The sequence below is a fragment of the Natator depressus genome, chromosome 1, assembly GCF_965152275.1.
Source record: "Natator depressus isolate rNatDep1 chromosome 1, rNatDep2.hap1, whole genome shotgun sequence".
In the NCBI taxonomy this organism is placed as follows: Eukaryota; Metazoa; Chordata; order Testudines; family Cheloniidae; genus Natator; species Natator depressus.
Genome location: NC_134234.1, coordinates 76,633,415 through 76,644,182, shown reverse-complemented (window position 1 = coordinate 76,644,182; position 10,768 = coordinate 76,633,415).

Genomic DNA, 10,768 nt, shown 5'->3' with positions numbered 1-10,768 from the left:
GAGAGCAATGACTTCAGTGCGTTCCACAGCTCAAATATAGATTCTTACTATAGAAAGCAATGGTACTAATCTCATGTCAGCAGACTGCAGACTGAGGGCCGATTAAACCACCCTCTCAGAGCGAGGAAGAAAAGAGCCGAAAACTATCTGTCTTTGACCAAAAGTTGTTGCAGGTGGTGGATTTGAGGCAAGTTTATATCTACCCTTTCTTCTAGCCCTGTTCCCAAAGGTGGCCTGCTGCCATGGAAGTTGAGACCCTGGAGTATCACGGATGAGCTAGGCCTATATAGACACATAGAGAATTTCCCACACATCTTGGGCAATCCAGGGATTATTAAAGCTATGCTGCCTGACTGCTCCATTAATGGTCAGATGTCCACATTCTCACTACAACCAGATGTTGCCATGGACAGTCTGTAGACTTATGAGCATAGATTGTCCATCCCCAGAACTTTCTCTTTCTTCAGCAGACCCAGACCTAGGTCTTTGTAAATAATAGCACTGACTAGCAACATATCTATTTATAAATCATATAGAATTAGTCTCTCTGGCTATCATCTATTCTTTTAGTAAAACATAAATAAATAAAAATATCTAGAACACAACTAAGTGTTCTTATTTATTTATTGCTTATCCCATCTAAGAACTCTACAATATCAACATCACACACACTTAGATCCACTGCTATTAAAGAAAAAAATGTATAGGATAAGATACAATATCAAGAGGGTAGTAGTCAAATACTGGCTCCTGACTGCCATAGTTCACCCTCAAAAATTGTGAAACTGGGTGGCCTTACTGCCTTTTCAATTAAAATTCACTGTTGCACTACTACATGATTAACAGTGCAGAAATTAATTCTTTCTAGCTTCCCCTGTTGTCCCAAAAGTAAATCCAGTTTCTGCAACAAAAACTACATATTCCTTTAAAATAGGTTTTGCAAAACTTAATATTTGTGTGTGCATTGTAAATTTTACAGAATATAAAAAACTAAATTTAGCTGTGAAAAATCCATTTGCCCTGTTTCTTTATTTTTCTTATACATGATAACAATTAATAGCTTAATAACATTAATTAGAAAACAGTCAGTCCTAACCTGAAAGGTCACATTGGTAAATATTCTGTTATAATGATGAAATTATATTTTACTTGTGTCAAGGCAAGGACTACTGGAAAAATCACCTGATGGAAATGGTTGTGTCAGATTCCCCACCTCTCTCTAAGCTGGGATTCTGTCTTGGCTAGCTGCCACATTGTAAATTAAGGAAAGAATTCCCTAAATAATTATAAACAGCCCCAAGAGATCCCGCAAAATAGCTAATCTGGGTCTGTGAGCATGCTAACAAAGCAATTTCTTAGAGAGCAATATACTTACCCAGTGGAACAGATAATGAACCTGGGTTGTGGTAAACTTTATAAAAGCACAGGTTAAGAGGATACTTTGCAAGCATGGTCCTCTTTGAATTTTCTGGTCTCCATAAAGATCCTTTGGCTGAAATCATGTTTCATGCTATTACGGAGATACCTGCAATTCATTTTTCACTTCACCTTATTCATCAGAGTATGTTCTTCAGTAAACTTCTCATAAATGTTACCTAAAGCAGAGAGTGTTATTTGCAGCTTATTCGTTCTCAACTTCTTTTGTGCCCCATACATAATATTTAGTCTTTGACAGGTTAGAAAGCACTGGAGCTATAGCGGCATACATATCAGTCCTAATGCTTCTTTCTTTAGTATAGGTAATGCATAAAATGTTTCCTACTTTAAAAAGGAAATGTTAAGTCTCTAGGAAAACACATTGCTTTATAAAACATTTTCTTCTGTTGCTTTTCTGTTGCCCAGGAGCATTTTCAGTCACACTCCTACAGAGGGCGCCTTTACCTTGTTGGAATCTCAACTGCAAAAGAGAGAATCGGTGGTTATCACAGAAATAAGTCTTAAAGACAGAATATCTGACTTCTCACAAATATTGGAACTACATCTGTGTAGTCATTTTAAGTATGCACATCTCATATCCTCTAGATAATGGAATATAATAATAAGGCTGCTACATTCATTATTGTTATACTCTGTTTGTTATTTTATTTATTATGTCTCCAGCTAGATGGTGATGAACCAGAGCTTTCTAGATTTGTTTCAGAGGCAAATTATCACTAAGAGAAAGCACAAGTTCTGAATCATTTTCTTGCAGTTATCATGTTTTTGGTTTTTGAGATTTGCACTGCAATGTTAGTCACAGGAAAACAAACAATAGAAAGCAAATCAAACCTTTCCCAAATTAAACCTTTCTAGCAGAGCTATGATCAGAAATTGCTATGTGAAAAAAGCTGGAATACAAGAAAGTCAATTTGGACTCCTTTTGGAAGAGTAGAAAACTGGGCCAAATCCTGTAATTGCTACTCACAATAACCATCAAACATCAAGCCAAAAAGTAAGTTTCCTTAGGATATTTGTTCGGGATGCAATTATTTATCAAGTGTCAAATATATAATTTATAATAGCTGTTACTTTCGACTAAAACCTAGCTATTTTTCTTTTCAACATTCTTTTCAACTTGATCAGTCCCATTCTCTCCTTTCAGGTCATTTCACTAACTTGTTAAGACTGATGCAAATTTCACTGATTTGTGAAGGGCTCTGAGGAAAAATGTCAAAGTATTGTTTGGCTTAATTTTTTTCTTAATTTTACATTTGTCTGTCTATAAAATATGTTTGAAGTTAACTATGTCTACAATGAAAAATGCAAGCCATTATGCTTATGTGAACTCCCAAGGGGGTCCATAGTTTGTCATTTGTTCATAGTAACTTTACATAATTTACATAATACTTTTCAGTATCCTAGTTATAGAAATTGGAAACAGTCTTATAAATTCAACAGCAGTCAAACCTGTTGCAAGAATTGCATGGGGTTGATATTGATTGCTTGTTTGTGAACAATCCATTATAAGGTACAAGGAATGTGTTCTCTTTTAATTAAGTCTTCTATACTAAATACATTTGGGTTTACCTATGTTGGCTTCCAAAATTCAATGGAGAGTGCAAGAAAACCTGTAGCTCACGAAAGCTTATGCTCAAATAAATTGGTTAGTCTCTAAGGTGCCACAAGTCCTCCTTTTCTTTTTGCGAATACAGACTAACATGGCTGCTACTCTGAAACACGAAAACCTGGTGCTCTAGTCTACACGAATTCAGAATTGGCTTATATTTGAGATTAATATTTTTATGTCATTGGAAAATACTTCAGGAGAATATTTCAATGAGCACCACACATGCTGTAATACTACCATTTTTTCTTTTCCGAGGTTGAATTCCTCACTAAGGCAAAACTCCTATTGAAATTACTTCATTGCTTGAAGTGAATGGGGATTTTGCCTATGTAAGGATCGGGGCTAGATTCACAAAGGGAATGAAGACCCTAACTGCCTCTTTAGGCGCCTAAAGCTAACATTTAGGTACTACTCACTTTCACAAAACACATCCTCTGCTGCTGCCCAACCCTGTAGGTGCCTGAGTTTCCACCAATAAAGTCTCTGAGGCACCTAAATTCTGACTCCACCTGGCAGCTTCGCACTTAACTCACCCCTAAGCCCCAACAGGATTCACCAAAGATGCGTTCCTTCACCTCTCTTGCCTTCAGGGCCCGATCTGTTAGGGGTGCTTGGTACACGCCTAAACCCCCACAAAAGAAGCTGCTGAAGGAGAAAGTATTCCCTCTACAACTTTTTGCCCAGGGGTTAGAACACTTTCCTAGGATGTGGGATATCCAAGTTCAAAAACCCCTCTGCATGATGTAGTGCAGGGATTTCAGTGTGGGTTTCCCACCTCCCCAGAGAGTGCTTTGTAGGTCTCTCTGTCTTTCCTGTTGAAGCTGTTCCACAGTGCATAACTACTTAAATATTCAATGGAAAAGGAGGAGTGGAACCTGGGTCTTCCACCTTCCTCTGGGCTATAAAGTCATTCACCCTGTGGCCCAATTAAGAGTTAATTATTTAAGTTTCCCTTGTGAGTTCCATCCTAAGTGACTTAGGGTATGTCTACACAGCATGGGCATGACTGGCCTGGGTCAGCTGACTCAGGTTCAGGCTGGGGGCTATAAAATTGCAATGTATATGTTCCGGCTTGGGCTGAAGCCTAAGCTCTAAGACTCCTGGAGGGAGGGTCTCAGAGCTCTAGCCTGAGCCAAAATATCTACACTGAAATTTTTAGCCCCACAGCCCAGACCCCACAAGGCCAAAGCAGCTGACCCGGATTCTGAGACTCGGTGCCATGGGTTTTTTATTGCAATGTAGACATAGCCTTGGCTGCTTTTGAAAATTTTACCTGATGATTTGGAGTGAACATTTGGGGGGTCTAGTCCCGGCTACTGCAGACTTGGTGTGCTAACCTTCAGCTCAGATTTTTAAAAGTGCATGCATATGTTTGTGTACCTCCCATTTGATTCTGTAAAATGCCTGATGCACATGTGCAACTGGATTTGTACACAGATGTAAATCCCCAAAATATGGGGTTTTGTAGGTGCAACTTGGGTGCACACTTCTAAAAAATCTGAGTCTCAGACACTATGCACCCCAGTTTTCCACATCTATAAAATAGAGATAATATTTACCTATCTCCTAACAGTATTGTTTATGAGTTCCTGAGATGGAATATAGTAATTCATTCTTTCCAGCTAGTTACCAGGCTGGATGGATTAAGACAACATAACTGGTGGTGGCTTATTTTTCTCACTCTCAAGTTTCTGTTTTAGGTTTAAACCAAAAATTATTTTGGGGGGAGTTTTACAAATTTCAGATTTGCCAGTAAATATTCAAAACAAATATTTTGTAATCGATACTTTTATCAGTTCAAGCACCTATGCATGTATTGGGGTGCTGCCGCACTCCATGGCTTGAAGTTTTCCATTTTATACAGAGTTTACAGTTTGGTTCATTGGCTCTCAGTACTCCCACTATACAAATTGTTCAAGCACTTCTGCAAACATGGTTGCAATTTTCCTTATTCAAAATTATTCACTGAAGTTTTCTTACAAATTGCATTTACTCTTTAGCTTATTTTTCAAAACCTGAGATTCAAGATTTATTTCTCTGTTGTGACTGCCTTTTCTGCTCTCTGATGTCGGTCCCATTGATGGGTCTACTCCCATGCTTAAAGTTAAGCATACATTTGAAGAATGGAGGCCTTAATGAGCCACCTTTTATTCAGTGGCTGGTGTGAAAACATTCAGAATTTGCTTTCAGTGAAGATTCAAACATGTTGTGCTAGTAAAACTCAGTTGCCTGTAAATTCACAGAAAGTGAGCACTACAAGTGCACGAACATTGGCAACACTGATTTTCTAACAAAATTCAAATAAATATTTGTAGCATTAAACTTTTGGCACTGTTCAGCCAGATCTATAATCCTCAGGTCATGCTACACCTGATCTGTCGTAAAGATGGCTGAACCAAGTTGGGCAAAATAACTGAGCCAAACAGCTACCGTAACTGAACACACACTTAAAAAACCCCACCCTCTTCATTTGGACCTTCTGTGCTTATTTAAATTTTATGTTATTCTGTGGCTTCTACTGTTTAATACAACAAACTTTAGGGAGAAAGAACTCCTTTAGACATATTAACTTATGGGCTTATTATAATGTATAGATCTGTGTCAGCAATAAAGGAGAAAGTTAACATCTGTCAAAAGAGAGAGAAAAGGGGTACACATTGACTCAGTCCTGTTTCATATGGCCCAGTGGATGATTTTTTGTTTGTTTGTTGGACACTGTGTTCAACATGATCTTGAACATACCTAGTTTTTCTTCTTTGCCAAAGAAAGCCCCAGTGCTCCAGGAAGTCTTCAGGATGTGAACCTGTTAATGCAGGCTTTTATAGATAGGGTTAGGGGACAACAGAAAGAGTTAATCCATCACTGCCTTTGGCTGTGTCCTAGAACATGTGATACTGCTTTGAAGTTGCAGCCATTCACCTCTTGTAGCTCTGAGGATGCAGACATGCACAGTCAGTGGAAGAATAGGGCTGTAACTGGGGAGAATGCAGTGTGCCGGAAAACTATGTCGCAGAGGTATCAGGCTGCTGCTACGATAGCCAAGTGCTACAGCCATTTGGGATCATACTGAAGACTAGTCCTGAGATTAGCCTCCCTGACATTTTTTCTAACTGGTCAAGAAAGCTGCATGTCTCCTGCTCTGGAAAGTAGTCAACACAGACCTCAAGAAGTCTTTGTAACTGTAGAGTATCCTTTAGGGAAGTGGAGAACAAGGAGCGGGTGGTTCTCTGATTACTTTCTTAAACACTGTATCAGACATGGAAGTAAGAGCTCAGAAGAAAAGAAGGGACCTGTCAGGGATGCCATGGGGAACTTAAGGTCTGGAAGTTCAGATGAACATCCAAAATCTCAGAGATTCACCCTTTTGAGTTTTCTTGTCAACAGGCTCCAAACCTGAATGCCACCTTTATGCCTTTCACAACTTAGAGAGTGACAAGTTATTGACTGTAGGAGGTATGCCTATTAGTACATCCCCTTCTCACACCTCTCCCCTCAAAAAAGCTGCAGGGTTTAGGGAGATGAGAAAGGGAAAAGGAAACAATTTTTCATTTTTTGTTGGTAAATGGATTAAAAAAAACGCACTTTGTAATACAGTAACTGTTATTGATGTGCTTAAGTCAAAACTTCTTGTACTATTCTAATTCTCCAGTCCTGAGATACTCCTCTTGAGTTATGCCCTATTAGTAACAATGAACAGCTTGTGAATTCATCATAATGAATGGCTAAAAACTTATTAAAACTATTCTCCCTTTGTCCATCTCATTCTGGAGCACTCAGATACCACAGGGATGGGAGTCAGATCAGTATCTAGTTAGATGGGTGGGTTGCAGTTTGTTAAACTGACACAGATCTGTCCTTTGCAAGTTAATTTTAAAGCTCAAGTAAGTCACAGGAGTGCAAATAAAGATTTGATTTTTTTTTTAACATTTGCACTCCTATAACATTTTAAAACACAAACCATATGTATGTAAAGCTAAACCCTTTTTGTATCAAGTTTCATCACCAGCCTTGTTTAAATCAAAATAGGGGGTTACACTGGAAAGACCAATTGCCCGTCTTCCAAGGACGCTAGTGGGCGCTGCAATTTTTTTGAACGTTCTTTCTCTAAACAACAGTGTTCAACATTGCATCAAACACTTAATTTGAGAATACGCCTTTATCTGTGTGGGTTTTCTTCCGCCTGACTTTTTTAAAAAAAAGGATATATATTTCCATCAGTCTGACCTTTGCATAGCTGCCTTCTTTTGTTTTCTAACGTTATTGGAACTGACCTGGCATGGGTCACTGGTTAAGCAGGCAATCTTAAACACCTCTCATACAAATTTCTGGTTCCTTTCCAAGTGCAACTGCTCACAAAGTAAAACACCATTTTACAACTCGAGGCTCAGGATAGCAAAGACACTGCTTTCCATCCGACTTTATCCCCAGAAAGTGTACATTCAAAAATCGACCGGAGACACAAGCTGGAGAACCTTACACACAGCTCATTCAAAAACTTCTTTCGAGATTCTTTCTGCATAGTTTACAGCATAACATGGTTTTGTCTCGTTTTGGACTTTTCACCCGCTCCTCTTGAAATTCTCCCACTTTTACTTTTAACAGAGGCAAGATCTCTCCACCAGTCGCAGGCTCTTTTCCTTTCCCCTGCTTCACAGATCAAGGGAAATGTGCAAAAATATTAAAGCATGTAACCCGAACCTTTTTTATCAAGTCTTCGGGACCTCGTTACTATGCTTTGTTATCTAAATATAATAGGCGGGAATCGTACTTCCATGCAAACAAAGTTCGCCTACGATCTGCTTGGGGTGCTGGGAGAGTGCAACATTTCCCCCAAACTAGATGGTCCTCTCCAGTAGCTTTCTCTGTGTAAAGGAGTGCATTGTCTTTTGACAGCTGATTCTTATCGCCCCAATGAGGTATTGTGTTTCAGCTTATGCACTGTAAAAGGTTGTAACTTTCTTTGAAGTTAAAGGGTGTCATTTTGTTTCCACGTATGAATAACTCTGCGAGGAATTATAGTGACCCAAAGTCGACCCGTTTAAATTGACATCCACCCAACCTGTTTCCCCATCACTGATGTTGCAAAGGAAGGTCCTTTCATAACAATGTGCGATGAGGGAAAACAAAACAAAAAACACACTTCCCAACACGTCTGAGTTGCGTCGTAATTACATTTTATTTTCACCCACCCCGGCATGCTCAATGTTGAGCAAAATACATTTTTAAGTAATGTGTTTGTATTCTTATCTGTAGGAGTTGGAAATTAACAGCGCCGCTAGTTTGCGTTTACTGTTAAGCCTGGAGAGCGAGATATTGCTTTGCAAACATTACAGTTATTATGTCTGCAGTTGGTACTCTTTCTATAAATTATTGATCAGCCATCTTATTTTTCTTTCTGCTTAATGGCTATTATAGCAGAGCCGTTTACAACGCTATAGTTAAGGTTGTGTCAGCATTGCCATTATAATCACCCCCTCTTTCAGGGATTTAAACCTTGCTCTGAAAACCCGCTCTGGGCTGAAACTTCTCAAACAAAGGACTCAGACTAGAAAGGGTTTTAATTTTTAAACAATTAAATTGTTTGACTGATTTTGAGTGATAGTAGTGTAAATAATGAGTGCAAAGAAAAAAGCCAATGCTTTCTCATTCACATAGATTATATGAAATGGGAAGAGCTGAATTTTGCAGGCTGTTAGCTCGTAAAGCCCTCTGTGTGTGTTTTTATTAAGGAAAACAATGTGTGTAGGTGGTTGTGAGAATAGCAGCCACTTTGCACTAGCAGTTACCTTTCCTACCTTTATAAAAATAGAGGGCCCGCTCCTGCATGCTTTCACATTCAGAGCTACTGCTGACTTCACTGGGAGCAGAATCGGGCCTGTGATGTACAGTGTGGCTATGTATGGTTGTGGTGTCTGCGTCATAGACCATGTGGGTTTGGAAGAAGCTCTTTCAGAAATAGTCTCAGAGGAAGGATGCATGTGTTATAAAATCCTATGAACATAAAAAGAAAAGGAGTACTTGTGGCACCTTTGAGACTAACCAATTTATTTGAGCATAAGCTTTCGTGAGCTACAGCTCACTTCATCGGATGCATACTGTATGCTCAAATAAATTGGTTAGTCTCTCAGGTGCCACAAGTACTCCTTTTCTTTTTGCGAATACAGACTAACATGGCTGTTACTCTGAAACCTATGAACATGTATCTTAGCGAATAAGGAATTTTTAAAAAGCAAAAGTTACCTTTAAAAGTGTTTAAAACGGGAAACAAACCGAAAAAAGACAATTTCAATATCAGGTCAACACTAATCTTTCTTCACCCCATTTTCGAATCAGTCTGGACTGGGAGTTAAGGATGGACGGAACTAATTTTTTTTTAAGGGGGGAAAGGAGAAGGAACGGTAATTCAGATTACATCACCAACGTAACATTACTTAATAGCAGGGATCTGGTATTTAATTACTGGGTGAGCAACTTTGACTACCTGTTGGTAGTTGAATTAACAAGTTGCACTGGAGACATGTAATCATAGCAAAGTGTAATTTAAATATCACATAGTGCTTATTGCCTGTGACAGTGATAATGTAATTCATACAGGAAAGTTGGTTAGAGTTTCCTTCTTTGTGACTGCAGCTTCCTCTATTGGCTGTACATTGTAATATAAACGTAGCCAGACAGTACCCAATCACCTGCTTCGTTCATTCTGGACCAGCATGGGAACGGACCCTGACCATTTTCCATTTGGCACTACGAACTGCAGCGGGACCCTGAGACTTAAATGAACAGAAAGATTATTTAAGTCACTGCGTTTGAAACCCGTCCATCAAATTAATTTACAATGGCGAGTTTTATATCATTTGTAAAGAAGCAGGACGCTTAGTAGCTCCACTTTGCATACATGGGGGGGGGGAGGGGGGACAGCGGCGGCGAGGGAAGGTTCCTACCCTTTGTTTATTGCTTTTCTTTTTTTAAGTGCAACCATGTCCTTGGTTAGAACACCAGTTAGGATCAGTAAAGATAACCCTCTCATTTCTCCTGAGGTTGAAGGGAAAGAACTGAAGTTATCCACTTGAGGCTAAATCCTGCTTGTTTTACTCACAGGATTGGTATCGCAGGATTCAATAGGATTGTTCGCGTGAGCAAACCTGGCGAGCGAAGGCCCTTAAAGTCTTCAGTGAAAGTGACTGGTGAGGCAGGGTGTGTATGCAAACTATAAAGCGTGGGATAATCCCATTTCCAGTTAGACACTATAGACGTGCAGGTAGCTGAGAAATGTGCATTAAAACAAAGCCCAGACCACAATTTGCTCCCAAGTTCCTACTGTTATCAAAACTTTTGTGGTTATTTTTAAATACCGTCCGAAATTTTCACATTTTAATTTGTTCACCGCATTTTTTATTAAACATTTATCACATGTAAATATTCGTGTTGATATACAGATGTTAAAACTATTGTCATGTTTTCTAGGTTTATGATATATTGTTGTCTGTTCAGAAGTGTATGCTATTGTTAAAGTTGTTTGAGCCGGGCGTGCTAATGCACTGTTTGATTGAGTGAATTAGCAGTCATAACAATCTGGCAGTCTGGCCATAGAAGTGTGCTCAAATTGATTTGTGTTATGGCTGGACTGGAAAATCTAGTGTTAGTTGTTTTTTGCCCTGGGGCATTGTTTGTACCAAATTCCACTTTTCATTTAATTTTCCAATAGATTTCGAAAGACTGAAA